This window comes from Anabrus simplex, chromosome 3 (genome assembly GCF_040414725.1).
Source record: "Anabrus simplex isolate iqAnaSimp1 chromosome 3, ASM4041472v1, whole genome shotgun sequence".
Taxonomy (NCBI): Eukaryota; Metazoa; Arthropoda; class Insecta; order Orthoptera; family Tettigoniidae; genus Anabrus; species Anabrus simplex.
In genome coordinates this window covers 168,123,457-168,140,413 of record NC_090267.1, presented here as the reverse complement: position 1 = coordinate 168,140,413, position 16,957 = coordinate 168,123,457, and positions in this window count along the sequence as shown.

Genomic DNA, 16,957 nt, shown 5'->3' with positions numbered 1-16,957 from the left:
CGGAAATTCCGCCAAAATAGCCAATGTATAGACAGACGGTCGTTGCGATTATATTTATATAGATGATAGATAAGCATGGGCACGTTTGAATGTGCAAACCTTCATTTCAAGATTTACTGCTCCTAAACGGTACATCATACCAACAAACGGTTTGCACCCACAGACGTCCCTTTTATCGCTCCACATATTTGGTTTTAAAACATTTTCTCGTATCTCACGTATTTATAGGTTCGATTGAGTTACGATATTTGAATGGGGAGAAATTTGGGTATATTTTCATTACATTATTTTTCACATACTTATGTGGAAGCTAGAATGAAGGAATTGGGTTCGCAAATAGCCATTGGTAGTGTCAATGTGCGTGCCAAATTCGATGACTCTACCTTTCCTATAAGTGTTTCAAACTAAGTAATACACGTGTAAAAAGCACAAAATTTACGAACCATAGAAATACACAGCCAAATCTACCCTATAAGCGAGAGAGAGAGAGAGAGAGAGAGAGAGAGACGACAAAATATCACAGGACCAAAGTTGTAGATCAGTCGAAATTGAACGGAGATCGTGCCATCCGTTTTCTGATAGGGCTTACCGTTTAGCCGCGAAATACCTCGAAACGAACGTCTGCACCGTCATTAAATTGCCTATATTTCGATATTATTCGGCATAAAAAGTGAAATATTTAAAGATCGTGGAAGTTTTCCGTAGGTTACCGGCTAAAACGTATAAATTTGCTTAATTTCAATTTTTCAGCACATGTGGCAGATTGTGAGGCAATCTTGATTTTGGGCGAGGGGGGGGGGGGTAAAATTTAGGACTCCCAGGAAACTATAGCTAAAAAAATGCAGGTGGTCATTATTACACATTAAACGGAAAGCTGTACGAAAATTTCGCCAAAATAGTAAATGCACAGACACACGGTCGTTACGATATGATTTATCTAGATAGATAAGGAATCTGCTCCACGTATAACACCTTTTGGGCTATGTCCACTAGACTTAGCCTGAAAACCGACCTTTCATGTTATCTCCCTTTTAATCCTCCCGTTGAAAAATGCACATGAGAAAAAGAAATTAGAATTGGATTTCCAAACAGTTTAATCGATTTCCAGTCAGTTTGGTCTTGTACTTTGTATATTGTTCTTTTTTGGCTAGTTGCTTTACGTCGCACCGACACAGATAGGTCTTATGGCAGCGATAGGATAGGAAAGAGCTAGGAGTGGGAAGGAAGTGGCTGTGGCATTAATTAGGGTACAGCCCCAGCATTTGCCTGGTGTGAAAATGGGAAACCACGGAAAACCATTCTCAGGGCTGCCGACAGTGGGGTTCGTACCTACTCTCCCGAATACTGGTTTATATATTGTGGGAGAGTAAAAATCACCATTTCGATCCCCTATGAAACCCCAGTCCCTTCCGGGAATTTGAAATGGTATAAACCTTAAAACCTACCCTTGGAGGTGTGGATGCTAAATATAAAGTTTGGTTCAAATATCTCAGTAGTTTCCAAGTTGTAAGAAATACGCCTTACGCGGAGCTGCTCTTGCGTTAAGTCCGGTTGGACTTGTACCGAAAAACGGACTGTTAATGATATCTCCGTTATTAATCCTGGTATCGAAATGATGCACATGAGAAAAAAAGGTTTAGAAATTAATTTCCATTAAGGCAGGTAGATTTCCATTAAGTTTGGTTGTGTATATTTTGAGGCAGTGCAAAATCACGGTTTCGGTTTCGTATAAACCCCCAGTTAGTTCAGGGATTTAGAAACAATATTTGCCCTAAAACCTACCCAAGGACAGGTGGATTCTAAATATGAAGTTTGGTGGAAATATATCCAGTAGTTTTCAAGTTATAGAAAGACAAACAAACAAACAAACAAACAAACAAATAAATAAACAAACAAACAAAAAACAAACAAACAGCCACCAAGGAAACGTACCCTTGGACAGATGGATGCTATAAAAAAAGTTTGGTTCAAGTATCTTCAGTAGTTTTGAAGTTGTAAGAAATACGCTTTACACGCACCCGGTCATGCGTTAAGTCCGCTGGGATTTGTACCGAAAAAACGGTCCGTTAATGATATCTCCCTTATTAAATCCAATTATCGACATGATGCACATGTGAAAAAAGGTTTAGAAATTAATTTTCATTAAGGCAGGTAGATTTCCATCAAGTTCGGTTGTGTATACTTTGAGGGAGTGCGAAATCACGGTTTCGGTTTCGTATAAACCCCCAATTAGTTCAGGGATTTAGAAACAATATATTCCCTAAAACCTACCCAAGGACAGGTGAATTCTAAATATGAAGTTTGGTGGAAATATATCCAGTAGTTTTCAAGTTATAGAAAGACAAACAGACAAACAAACCAAAAAGAAATTATTAACAAACACCAAGGAAACCTACCCTTGGACAGATGGATGCTATATAAAAAGTTTGGTTCAATTATCTTCAGTAGTTTTGAAGTTGTAAGAAATACGCTTTACACGCACCCGCTCTTGCGTTATGTCCGCTGAGATTTGTACCGGAAAACGGTCTGTTAATGATATCTCCCTTATTAAATCCTGTTATCGACATGATGCACATGAGAAAAAAGGTTTAGAAATTAATTTTCATTAAGGCAGGTAGATTTCCATCAAGTTCAGTTGTGTATACTTTGAGGGAGTGCAAAATCACGGTTTCGGTTTCGTAAAAATCCCCACTCAGTTCAGGGACATAGAAACGATATTTGCGCTAAAACCTACCCAAGGACAGGTGGATTCTAAATATGAATTTTGGTGGAAATATATCCAGTAGTTTTCAAGTTATAGAAAGACAAATAAACAGACAAACAAACAAACAAACAAACAAACTAACTAACTAACTAACTAACTAACTAACTAACTAACTAACTAACTAACAGGCACCAAGGAAACCTACCCTTGGACAGATGGATGCTATATAAAATGTTTGGTTCAAGTATCTTCAGTAGTTTTGAAGTTTTAAGAAATACGCTTTACACGCACCCGCTCTTGCGTTAAGTCCGCTGGGATTTGTACCGAAAAAGGGTCCGTTAATTTTATCTCCCTTATTAAATCCTGTTATCGACATGATGCACGTGAGAAAAAAAGTTTAGAAATTAATTTTCATTAAGGCAGGTAGATTTCCATCAAGTTCGGTTGTGTATACTTTGAGGGAGTGCGAAATCACGGTTTCGGTTTCGTAAAAATACCCACTCATTTCAGGGATTTAGAAACGATATTTGCGCTAAAACCCAATCAAGGGCAGGTGGATTCTAAATATGAAGTTTGGTGGAAATATATCCAGTAGTTTTCAAGTTATAGAAGGACAAACAGACAAACAGACAAACAGACAAACAGACAAACAAACAGACAAACAGACACCAAAGCTAAAAATGATGCAGATGGTCATTATTACACCTGAAACGGATAACTGTACGGAAATTTCGCCAAAATAATCAATGTACAGACACACGGTCGTTACGATTTTATTTATATAGATAATGAACAATGTATCAGCAGATTCGTACAAAATTGTTATATTTGATCTCTGAAACAGACTAAAGAACAAATAAATAAACGAAATAATATTATAAGTGTTAAAAGCGATGCCAAATATGAAATGAATAACTAAAATAATTATAGTAATAGAATTACAATGTTGTTCTACAAATGGTGTAACGCACTCGACTAATGATTTTGTTGGTCAAATGAATGTTTATTCGAATTTGGGGATTCATCTCTCTTTTGATCTAATATTCTCTTTTGTAAGGGCAAGGAATTTAGATGATCAATGTGTGGATCAACTTATGTTTTGCAAACTGTGACTCTCCCGAAAAGATTTTTTTTGTTTTTTGTTTTTGAGATAAGATATTATCACTAAAATAGTTATAGAAAATGTGCAAAACTGACAGTCGGAAAGAAATCCTTCGTTTTGTCTCCATTTAGAAGCTCAAAGGAGTTTCTGCGGCCTTGTTAGATACACATTCGAGTAGGGTTATTTCAAGTATGTCCGCGTTTACTTCAGCTTGAGTGCTGCCGGCTCAGTGACAATTTATTTCAACTGCAAAGGTGGAAGTAACACGAATGATGAATTGAAACAAGAAAAGGGAGATTGGATATGGGTTTCCTATCGTTACTTTCATCCTCGCCAACCACGCTCCTCGACTAAGAATTTCTTTGTATACCGGAGTTGTTTCCTCCCCTTGTCTCGCACTTTAAACCTTGTTAAACATAATAATTCGTTGTAAATTTTCATGTGGCTATTAGACTGGGGTATCGTAGTGTGCCCTACTGGACTCTAAAGTTCCGGCCAGGCGAAAGCCGGTCTCGAACCCAGAGTACAGTAGTGAAAGAACTCTCACAGACGTGAGCTGGTGCACATAGTCTTACCTGAACACAGTCCTCTTCACTCAGCCGGATAAGCGCTCTTCTCAGGGATAACATGGGGATAACGGGGCAACATAAATATAAAACACTAGGACATGTGCCTACTCAGGTAAGAATTCGCTAAATCAAAATAAAATAAAATATCTAACCGAAAACATCGCTGCATTCAAAGTTTAACAAATAGGGATTTATTACATAAAATTGAATTATTTACAAATGAAAGAGCTTTTCATAATGAGAGGGTAAAATAACGCTGAGCCGATGACAACCAGTTCACTGCCTTCACGAAAACAGCTGTTCTGTAACAAGCATGTTACAATAGTGTAAGTAACGAACTCTAGAAACGGATATCTGCAGAGATACACATCAAACAGTGATTCCCATAAAATTTACTATGCCTCGTACCATCGAACCCCGGTGCTAACAAATATCACCACAAAATGTACAATGACCTGACTCGGTCACGAACCCTAGTCCCATGAAGAGTAAGGCGTATAAGCTTCATATGCAAACACTATAAAAAGAACATAACTAAAATATCCACGTGTGTCAATCCCAAACGGGCCAGAGTTAAAAATTAACGTAGAACAAATAGGACATAAAAAAGATCTCTCCCTGCTTTCAAACATCAAGGTCCTCCTCCCCTTCGCACACTTGACAAGCTGCAGACGACAAAAACCAATTCTCAAGCCTGTGACGTCAAGCTCAATGACCTTCACCCTCCACCACTTCGCTAGCGCCAGTCCCCCTAATTTATGAGCTCATCTGGGCGGCAGGCTAAAAATCTCGCCTTTCAAAAGAAACACCTCACGTAATCTGCTGCTAAAAGCCCACTTTTAAATAAACCTGGGCTATCTGCCCTCGTCTCAATATCACCAGCAGTATCGCAAATCTTACTTCCGCCTCTCATGGGCTCAACCTTGGTGCTACAAAAACGCTAATCATTAAGCGATAGTCACATGGCCATACTAGGCATCTCCAATACATACTCTCAACTGCGCTGGGCTCTCTCATATCAATCGCAAATCTTACTTCTGCCTCTCATGGGCTCATATCTCTCAAATATTCGGACTAGCTCACTCTATTAGTGAATCTGGGTGAATTACTGGTTACGTCTTGGTCACAACTATACACATCTACGTCTGCAGAAACAAATGCCTAAATGCGATACAATAAAAAGTGCCTGTCTGTTAGACTAACCTACTATGACCAAAGGAGTTCGATCAGACCCATAAAAATCACACGTACGTTAAAATAATACAACCGAAATGAAATACACACGCTAACAAGGAATCTACAAAATATCATCTACCCTAATGTACGGGGTTTGAGCTTGAGGCCTAGCTCTTAATTACAAGGAAAATTTTCCTACCATAACTAATCTGTTGACTGACGGCCCCCATATTCCTATCTAAATTTAAATGACATGCTTGAAACAGAATTGGAAAGCTCTGACCTTATGTTATCGATGACATAACGGAGCGGCCCTCCCTGTGGACCACTGAATTTACCACATCATGATAGACTGTGGCGCTGGCATCAGATACTGTTGACCACTTGGAGACATTCTTTCTTGTGTGGCGCCTTCGTACAGCTCCCTCTGTAGTTGGAAGGTGTCCCCTTCGACGTCGCGCTGATCAGGTGCTCCCAACGTTCCTGGATCGATGCCCGTTGTCGTGTTGGCTTCAGCTCCTGGTTGTGGCTTCCTTGCAATGATGATGTCAAACACTCGTTCTGACTTGATGCTGGGGTAACTGAAAATAAATTCATATAATACAGACTGTCCAAACTCGATGCCTGTTTCCACTACTATCGTCTCTCACACGTCACATTGACCAAGTCTCGTTCAGAGTTTTAAACCTGGTACGCAGTTTCTTCACTACTTTAGGTCACTGTTACTTCACCCTTTCACTCGGACAACCTGTCGTTTCTGAATTCCTACCCTGAGCCAATATTAATTCTAGCCTTTCGTCAGTAACACCTTGACCTCACAGAAATATGAAGCTACTAGTTCATTAGTCTCTTACAAGCAGTACCTCATCTCCCCATAGCATATCCTCACAGGTAAAATCTTAAATTCAGCTGAATATTCAAGTTGATTAATTACTTCCTCGCAGAAATAGCAGTACGAGTAGTCTGTGCAGCTCGAAGACAAAGCGTTGTTCTCAGTATCAACATGCAGTATGACGACTCGTTCAGGCGGTCTTCTTGTCCAAGAATGAGCCTGATATGCCAGGCGGCCTTATTTTATAATCCCGTATAGCGTCATCACGCCGCTTGATCGCGTGCAATATGCGCGCGCCCGCGAAGTTTTTCCCGCATAAAGTACATCATGAGCTCTAATTAACGAATGCATTTATGAATGCAGCCATAATGCATATCAAAATAAAGCAGAAATTATACATGTTGCAATTCTTGTCTCAAATCCAATGCTACTCTTCCGTAACCAAAGATATTAATTTAATTCTTTCTTCCCTCCTAATATATAATTTTTGCCGGAATCTAGGGAGCGTCCCCAATCTTCATCAAGAGGCTTGGCTTGGGACATAACTCCTTTTAATGAGTTTCCGGAGATTTCTCGTAATGATGCTCTCGTTCACTTCACACAAGAACGCTTCTTCTGGACTCCCTTATGACATATACTGTAAGACAATGGCTTCGTGGGTGGCCTTGTGTGATACTAATATCCAATACTACAATTAATACAATTGTCTCATGAACCGTATGGTTCAGTAGCAAGTATAGCTCATTTTTTATCTTTGTTACTTTCCATGTTGACTACTGTCCAGCCAGATCACCTGCAGTTATTCGAGTTCTACCTAGTCAGCATGACGACATCCTCAGCCGTATTGCTTGGCATTCAGAATCAGTCCACTGCTTCACGTGAGATGGCATTTGCCTGATGTGAAAATGGGAAACATCTTCAGTGCTGCTGAGATTCGAACCCACTAACCCCCGAATGCAAGCTGACAGCTACGTGGCCCAAACCGCGTAATCACTTGCTGACAAGAAAAACTCAAGTAATAAAGTAGGCCTAATTTTCGTAATAAAATATGTTTCTCTTTAATCTTTAAAGTTAAAATCACCAATAGTCTGATAGGTTCAAGAAAGAACAATTGACGTCCCTCCTACGAGATACTGACAAGAATCTCTTGATGACCAACTTAAATATCGCCGTTGCCGGGACAAAACCTCCTATGTGATAACATTTTTAAAGATATACTGACCCGTAGCACATACATTATGAAGAGCGAGAATGCCTTGACAAAATTCACACAATATTGCACCTTAGATGACAGAACCTTATCGGCCAAAGTTCTATGCTCAAATATTTCACATAGGAAGTTTCGTCCCGGCAGCGACAATATTCTCTAAGCCATTGATTTGTGTAGTGCAGAAATTTCTCTTATATATGCGCATAATATAATTATATGGTCTGTACCTTACTATTAAACATTTTTCCAAATCACAGCCCGATAAATTATCACATAAAAACCTCTTTTAATTCATCCCTTATCAAAATTTAAGTCCCCAGTAACACATTCGACTAATGATTTTGTTGCTCAAAGAAATGGTTATTTGAATTTTAAATGATCAAATTTTATGTTATGTAATATTTAACTTACGCATTTTTGAATATATGGAGTTGATCAACTCGAAATGCTGGTGGATCAAAATAATTTCCGATTGGTGATTCAACCTCAGACAAAATCTTGTAATGATTAACGTTACTTGCCTGTGTATCGCATATGGGACTTACCATGTGTGTGAAAATTAAATAAACATCGAAACAGGTAAATTTAATCCTGCATATGAAAGTATTCTTATGCTACATTTTAATAAATATTTTATGGACACAAAATAATGTTGAATTACTGCCAAGATACTGCCATAACGTTGTATGTAAATATACTGTACATATTTTGGCACTTAAAATGTCCCAATCAAAGTCGCCGCATATTTACCAGGTTTCGTTCTAGTTCTTTTGTTGGTTACTTATTACCTAAATTGCTTAAAAATTTAATTAATATCTAAATAGTTTTCCTCACTATAATGGATACCCCTATAAAGCTGAGTGAGAAGAGTGATTATAAATAACTTAATTCGGTTCGGCATCATGGGTTTTAAAATTAACATTGAATTCAAAAACTACCTTATATTTGTATACAACGTACAGTTCAGGTGTAATCTCTTTCACAGAAATAATTCCGTTCGGTTTTCTATTATTATAATTGCATTGGATCCTAAGTTACCGTTTCTACAATGTAAACGTTTGCCGTGATTACCATCTCTGACATCTAATTTAATTAAATACGTGCATTAATTAGTAAAGGATTAAGTCCTGTTACATTAGAACTATTGAGATAGATGTCATAAAAGGAAATTAATGACATGTTTACATACTCTATGAGTGCTATCGAAGAATGTCTTAAGATTTATTAGTGAAGAATATGCAGACTCTCAATTAATTTAGTTTAAGTACAATAATCCTTTATTTATTTGTATTCTTGTTTTTTCTCATTTTGGTCTACTTTCGATCTCGCGAAACCACTGGTTTAATGGCTCGTCTCTCTTTCTCTCAGAATTCTTTCATCCTTTCACTGACGTTCCCCTGCTTTCTACTGACCAAGTGGCATTGGCCTTTGTGTGTTGTTCCTGGAAACCCTTGAATTTATCACCCTTAGTTAGAAAAGCAGCTCGATTCCAGATCTCACGTGTAGGCGTTTCAACTTATCCCATACTTTTCCCATTCTCTTGAACAAATTTTGACCCTGTTGATGTAAATATTTATTTTGAAGGAGTACTTTCATTAATTCACATCAATTCTTTACAAAACCAATCTTCTCTTGTACATTATGTCTGTAATATTCCCTGCATACCTGTATAGATATTCATTTTTCCTCTTCCACTACGTACCATCTTTTCCTTTAACTAATCTTAGAATTTTCCTTACTATTTTTATTTATTTTTACTTCTTCTCTAGCTCCTCAATTTCGATTTTATTATACAGTACCAGGCATTCTGAGCAATTGAAAGCTGTTTTAAAACGTATAATCTTTGCTTTGTAAGAGATCGCTACGTTAGTGTATCTGTTTTGTGTTACCCTTCCTTATCAAGCACGATTGGTTGGATCCATCAAACCAGACGTTTACATTTATCAACTTCCTTAATTTTTTCAGATTTTGTTCTTGGAAGATTTTTGGTATCATGTCTGTATTATATACACTATGTTTCTTTCATATGGACTATTGAGTCCTGTTTTCCTGAAATCTCGTGCAGATTTTTAACCAGTTTTCAGTTTTTTCTTTATTTTCTGCTAGAGTTTCAACTCATTAGAGAAAGCGAGGCATTCCACCTTTAGATCGTGATTATTTGGGCCTAAATATATCCTTTCTATTTCTATTTTTTTTGCTAGGGGCTTTACGTCGCACCGACACAGATAGGTCTTTTGGCGACGATAAGAGAGGAAAGGCCTAGGAGTTGGAAGGAAGCGGCCGTGGCCTTAATTAAGGTACAGCCCCAGCATTTGCCTGGTGTGAAAATGGGAAACCACGGAAAACCATCTTCAGGGCTGCCGATAGTGGGATTCGAACCAACTATCTCCCGGATGCAAGCTCACAGCCGCGCGCCTCTACGCGCACGGCCAACTCGCGCGGTCTCTATTTCTATTGAAGTCTTCCATGTCCTCATTATTATTTTTCCAAAATGATGTTAAATAACATCGGCGACAGACCATCTCCATGTCCAAATCTCGAAATGGTTGGAAATTTCACCAAGAAATTTAACAATGTACACAGCTCCTTTCAATGTTTGCTGTATAATTACTACAATCTTACTGTCAACTCTGATTCCTCCAAACCTTTGAAAATCTTCAAGTCGATTGAATCGAATGATTCTTCTAAATCAGAAAAAATACTACGGTTTTTATTATTATATTATTCAAACGATTGTACGGCGATATATGTATAATAGAGCTGTGCAGTGCAAGCCATTTGTACTATATCCTATTCATGCTACCTTCTCAGATTACATGTTGTTGTATGAATGCATTCCAACGTCAAATATTTTTCAGCTAAGTTTTTTATCTGCATTACCACTAAACATTCTTTAAATATCTGTAACATTTTTGTATTTCATGTCATAGTAGGGCGTGCTTACACGACTGTCAACTAATCACGGTACTCGTGACGTGTAATGTTAATATTTACAACTCACGACCTCGTTTGAAAAGCATTGTGTTGTACAAATCCTTTAAATTCGCTAAATTATCCATCTTGCAAACTGGTCAGTGTTGGCGCGGGGGATTTAATAAACATTACTATTTGCCAACTATTGTCAAACTAATTAACTGAATGCTAATTGTATTAGAACATAGATATCTGTGAACCAGTTTGTGTGTTTAAAACGAATATCACGACAAACAGCTCAAACTGCATTCAGGTATAGAAAATGTAGAACAATGGACTCCAAATGATTGGCTGAACAAGTAGATTTGTTTGATCCAGTGGAGGTTGCAATGTGAGGTTGAATGGGTATTCACTCCACCCCTGTTAACCCCTCTTCCCCCATATGGCTGGTTGGACGGAACAGACTAGACAGCCATGAAGTAAATCATGCGTGTGATTGCTTTTGAATAGGGGGTTAACTAATCATGGCTATGTACAACATAACGTTAAATGTGCCTCATATTTCAACAATTCGATAGCATGGAGAAGCACACACAAAAATAATGATAATAATAAAAATCATACTTGGTGGAAAACACTGAGGCAGAAATGTGTTTCTATGTGTAATATCAATGCCCATGATTGTCATTTGAGAGACGCAAATATGGAATTCTCTATGAAAACGATATGTGAACGCAATAGTAATTGTTTTGAAGTGATATATTTTGACAATTAATAGACCTATAAAGTGTTAAAGTAGTAAATTTAGTGCCAGTTGGACACTCTTGTGCTTTGTTCTGAATAAAACATTTTTCAGCTGCTTTCTGGAAACGAACTGATGTGGTGAAAAACGAATGAGTGTATGTGTTGATTCCAAATCCAGTACTTAAAGTACTACTATGTGTTTCACGTTAAATATAAGGGAAAATAGTGTGAATCTTTGAAAATTCATCTTTACTGTACAAACACCTTCTTCCTGTAGTGCAGTATCCGTCATCGGACATTTGCGATCATTTTGGCTGTCTTAGATTTTTTGGGGCTGCGTGGAATTACGAAATAGTTGTTTGACTGAGCCACTGTAGCAGATTCTTCAGCCAAGACGTGCGGAGTCTCCCAAGACCTCTCTTCCCCTCAATTGTTCCCTCGTATAATTATTTTAAGGAGGTTGCATTGTTTTAGTGGCACTGATTTTCCCGATGTGAATATTTCCGTGCTCCTGGAATAATAGGTTAAAAGTAGGCAGGTCTCATTCCCAAGCCCTAAAGCACACATTGTTCGACCCCACTAAGTCCACGTGAGAACTATTCAGAAGCTTTGTAACGAAGAGATAGTGGCCTCGGTCTAGAAATCCTAGAATAATTGCTGAAGAGACTCGCCCTATTAAACACGCGTCATCTCATAATCTGCAGGCCTTTGGGCTGAGCAGAGATCACACGGTAATCCATGGCCCATCAAGGCAGTTGCATCATGTATTTTTTAAATATAACATACAATGTATGAGCGATTTTAGGTATTCCCAATTCTTGATAAGTTAAACATTGTGTTTCAACATACTTGAGTTTTATACACTCACCTACATTTACCTTGAAACGTCATCATCATCATCATCATCATCATCATCATCTGTTTACCCTCCAGGTTCGGTTTTTCCCTCGGACTTAGCGAGGGATCCCACCTCTACCGCCTCAAGGGCCGTGTCCTGGAGCTTCAGACTCTTAGTCGGGGGATCCAACTGGGGAGTATGACCAGTACCCCGCCCAGGCGGCCTCACCTGCAATGCTGAACAGGGACCTTGTAGAGGGATGGGAAGATTGGAAGGGATAGGCAAGGAAGAGGGAAGGAAGAGGCCGTGGCCTTAAGTTAGGTACCATCCCGGCATTCGCCTGGAGGAGAAGTGGGAAACCACGGAAAACCACTTCCAGGATGGCTGAGGTGGGAATCGAACCCACCTCTACTCAGTTGACCTCCCGAGGCTGAGTGGACCCCGTTCCAGCCTTCGTACCACTTTTCAAATTTCGTGGCAGAGCCGGGAATCGAACTCGGGCCTCCGAGGGTGGCAGCTAATCACGCTAACCACTACACCACAGAAACGGACACCTTGAAACGTCAATTGACCGAAAGGTATGTACTTTTCTATCCCCTTCGAATAAATATAATGATGGTGATGATGGTTGTTGTTTTAAGGGGCCTAACATCGAAGGTCATCGGCCCCAATAAATATAATAGCATAAAAATGTACATTAAGATATATTTAAAACAACTCTTAATTTACTATTGTCGTTTGACTCCAGCTGAGTAGGAGTATGGAAAAGAAGTTCCTGACGAACACAGCTTACATAAACACATACATACATACATACATACATACATACATACATACATACATACATACATACATACATACATACATACATACATACATACATACATACATACATACATACATACATACATACTGTACCGGAAACGCCGCTACGAGAGAAGTCCGAAGTATGTTTGTTGAACTTCGCGCGAGGAGGAAGGTAGGCAGCCCGCCGAACGCAGTGACGTACCCAGCGAGTGACGTGGGTGCCGTAAGCCAGCTATTCGTGCCATATATGTTAATGTTCCAGCTCACCCTCAAAAGTACATTTTGAGCTACTTTATCGCTATTTTGACACTGCCATCTTAAAAACCTTTACAATGGACGTCATCTGTCAAGATTTCAAGAAAATCTGCCGAGTATTATAGAAGTTATAAGGGTAGATAATACCCGGGTTCTAGACACTTCCATGCGAACGTGTATAAAAGGAGGACCGCCAGACCTACGAATTCAGTGTCTGTCACTCCGCCGTCTCTGTAACACGGGTGACAGGAGAAGTATTGTGTGTTGCGAACTTCTGGTTGACAGTCTGCGAAATCCAAGTATGGGAAGTTCGGTATTTTCTCTAAGTGGTGTATCGGGACTTTATCATATCTTTGAACTGCCTGAATGGGACTTTGTTATTTTCTGCGAGCATCGTATTGGAACTTTGTCATATTGACACATTGGAACTTTGTTATTTTTCGTGTGTCGTGATTGGACTTTGATATTTTCTTAAAGTGCCATATAGGAACTTCGTTATTTTTTCGGAAGCGTTTCATTGGAACTTTGTTATTTTAGCCAAGTGTCGCGATAAGACTTTATTATTTTCTTAAGGTGACATATTGGAACATTGTCATCGGAACTTTTTTCTTCGAGTGTCGTGTTGGGACTTTAATATTTTTGACATATCGTAACTTTGTTATTTCTACACATTGGAACTTTGTTATTTATTTGAAGTGCCACATAGGGACTTACTTATTCGACGACGATTGAAAGGACTTTGAATTTTCACAAGTGTTGTGTACCGCATTGAACTTACGTTTCGAACTTATTCGAACTTGTATTTTTTGAATCAATTTCTGGAACATTGAAATTTTCCGAGCGTGTAGGATGAACTTGTGCCCTACCAACATAAACTTTCGTGTGAACGATATGACTTGTTTTCTCGAGTGCCTCATTGAATTTACGCCTTGTAAAGACTATGAAACTTAGGGGACGTTCAACATTACGTCTAATTGTGAAATATGCAATACTTTCCAAGTGCTGCACAGGGACTTATGTTTTGATTCTTAAAGACTGTGACAATACGCATATCGCGTTCCCAGAAAGCCTAGAACTTTCCAGTATTTTGAGTGATCCATAATTTGTGAAGTCAGACTTTTTCTTTCAAATATTATTTTCTTTAATGGCTATTCACTTCGCCTATTGACGGAACAGCACAGTTTCCGAGTGCTACTTATTCAGTTCATTGCCAATATGTTATAAATATTCAGAACTATGCATTTAGGACTGCAGTGACAGTAATCCTCTAGAACATTCTGACTTACAGTGAGCTTGCATTATGAACATGCATTTCTACCAGTACTTGTTCTTCGAGTGATTATTCCAGAACGTTTTGATTTAATATCTAGAGTGCAGTAACCATAATTAAAAGGTCATATCTGTTCAGACAGTGCCATGAATGTGTGGAGTGCCGTGCAGGAAATTCAAGTGTGAATTACGTCTCGAATCGAACCCAGGAACGTGTGCCAATCTTCGAGACATTCCTGAACGTCGGGACATTCCAGAACGTCGAGACTTCCAGAACGTCGAGACATTTCCAGAACCTCGAGACATTCCAGAACTCCTCATCCGTGCAGGTGTGGTCTCTGCCCAGTCGATGTCCAGCACCATCCCAGGACTTGGAGGTACCAACCAGCCACGACACTTCCACGCTGCTGTACGAAGGTGATATGAACTTGCTTTTGATGATCAATAAACTCAATTTATCAAAAGAATCTCTAAAATTGATAACTATACCTCTCTCTGTACCAGCTCCAATGATAAAGCCACTCCCTAGGTTAAGAATCATGCTCGTTAATTTAATATCAAGCGCCTTAAAGATATGAACACATTTTTACGGGTACAATACATACATACATAAGTCCACGTGAGAACAATTCAGAAGCTTTGTAACGGAGAGATAGTGGCCTCGGTCTAGAAATCCTAGAATAATTGCTGAAGAGACTCGCCCCTGGTTTGAAGCGTACGAGTATGTTTTTTATTTCGTAAATGTAGTCCAGATGGTATGGTATCTCTCATCTTAATCGTCCATAGCGATTGCAGCGGGTCCTCTACAAACCATTTACACTTACATACTACGATCCTAGAAATGCACGAACATTCGCTTTCATTCGTCAGCTTTGAAAGGCGCCCTTTCCACTTCGTGGGCGTGAATTTATTGAACCACTTCATCTAGATGCGTTACAACGTGTTCAGCATTACTAAATTTAGTAAATGTAGGATACATGTGACCTAAGAAATGGTGTCTTACTGTATTAAAATATGTAATGTCCGATGGAAATTAGCAAATAAAAAAGTGCGCGCCGACCAAGGATCGAACCCTCGACCTCCTGCATGCTAACCCAAAACTATTCCACTGCACCAACTGTACAACACGACTGTTAAGTGCTGACAGAGGTAGTTACCGTACATGTGGTTACAGTGTTGCCAGATTGCCACTTTTCAACGTCCTTTTTCTCCCGGATATACTCGCAGGACGAACTTTTGTGAGAGACATTTTTTTATTGCTGGCATGTGAGGAGTCGCGCTGCGACGCCCGAGTGCGCGAATTCAGCTTCACCCTGTATATCTACAGGCCTATATATAAAATAAGAGTTTTGTCCTACATTGCTCAGAATTTTAAAAGAATGGTATTTCTGTACCGGTCATGTCCACAGTAACAAGGAAATGTACTTTGTACTTTTCCGTAATGTCTGTCTGTCTGCATGTACACGCATCACGAGGAAACGGCTGAAGAGAATTTAATGAAAATTGGTGTGTAAAATCGCGGGAGGAGCCACTATAATCTAGGATATAAATAATTTTATTCACGCTGAGTGAAATGGTAGTTTAAGGGAAGGCCTAAAAATACTTATAGTATTAGTGTTCCTATCCATACATACTACATAACTAAGTTATATAGACATAAATTTCCAATCATTTATGTCTTATACATGTTTACCGTACTTGCTATGATAATAAAGATATTCACGAATTTCTATTTTTTTTTTTTTTGTTGCTAAGTCCATATCAACGCCGAGCCACGAGAAAATGGGTTAATATATTTTAACAGTATAAAGAGCCGGGGAATAAGATATTACAGTCTAAGCTATAAACAATTTTATTCACCCTGGATAATTTTTTTTAGGTGAAGACATCTAAAAATTGTGTACCTATGTTATTGGTCATATCGAAAAGTACTACATAACAAAAGATATAGGAGAATACAATTTCCGATTATATATGTTTTATTCAGTTTTACCGTACCGAATATGATAAGAGTGGTATTTCTGAGTCGGAAGAGAACTAAATGTGAACGCCTACAATATCGAAAGCGCAGAACATAGATCAACAATAACGTTACATTGATCATTTATTGTTGTGATGTTATCTTATCTTATTCTGCCACTCAACTCCGACAGATGGGATTACTGCTGCGTACCGAGTATAACAGCCTGAGTGAATATTGGCGGGAAATAGCCGGGGAGTTAGAAACTTAGAGTAGAAAACTTTCTTCTTTAGCATGCCATTCCTTTGATTCATACATTTTCTGGTACTGCTGGTACGTAACACACTGGTTCATCATAGTATTCCTGCTATTCGATATCTACTCTGACGCACTATTTCGAATGAGCAGTATGCACACTTAAGGTAGAGGCTCACTTAGTAGTAGCCAAATTAGCAGTGAAGAGGGTGTTTCTCCTCTGACTTGGAGGAAAAAATTGTCTCAAAGACAGATAGATTTATCCGCTGCCAGTGTAGTGAATTGAAATTTTCCAATTCATCGGGTACTCCTAGGAAACAGAT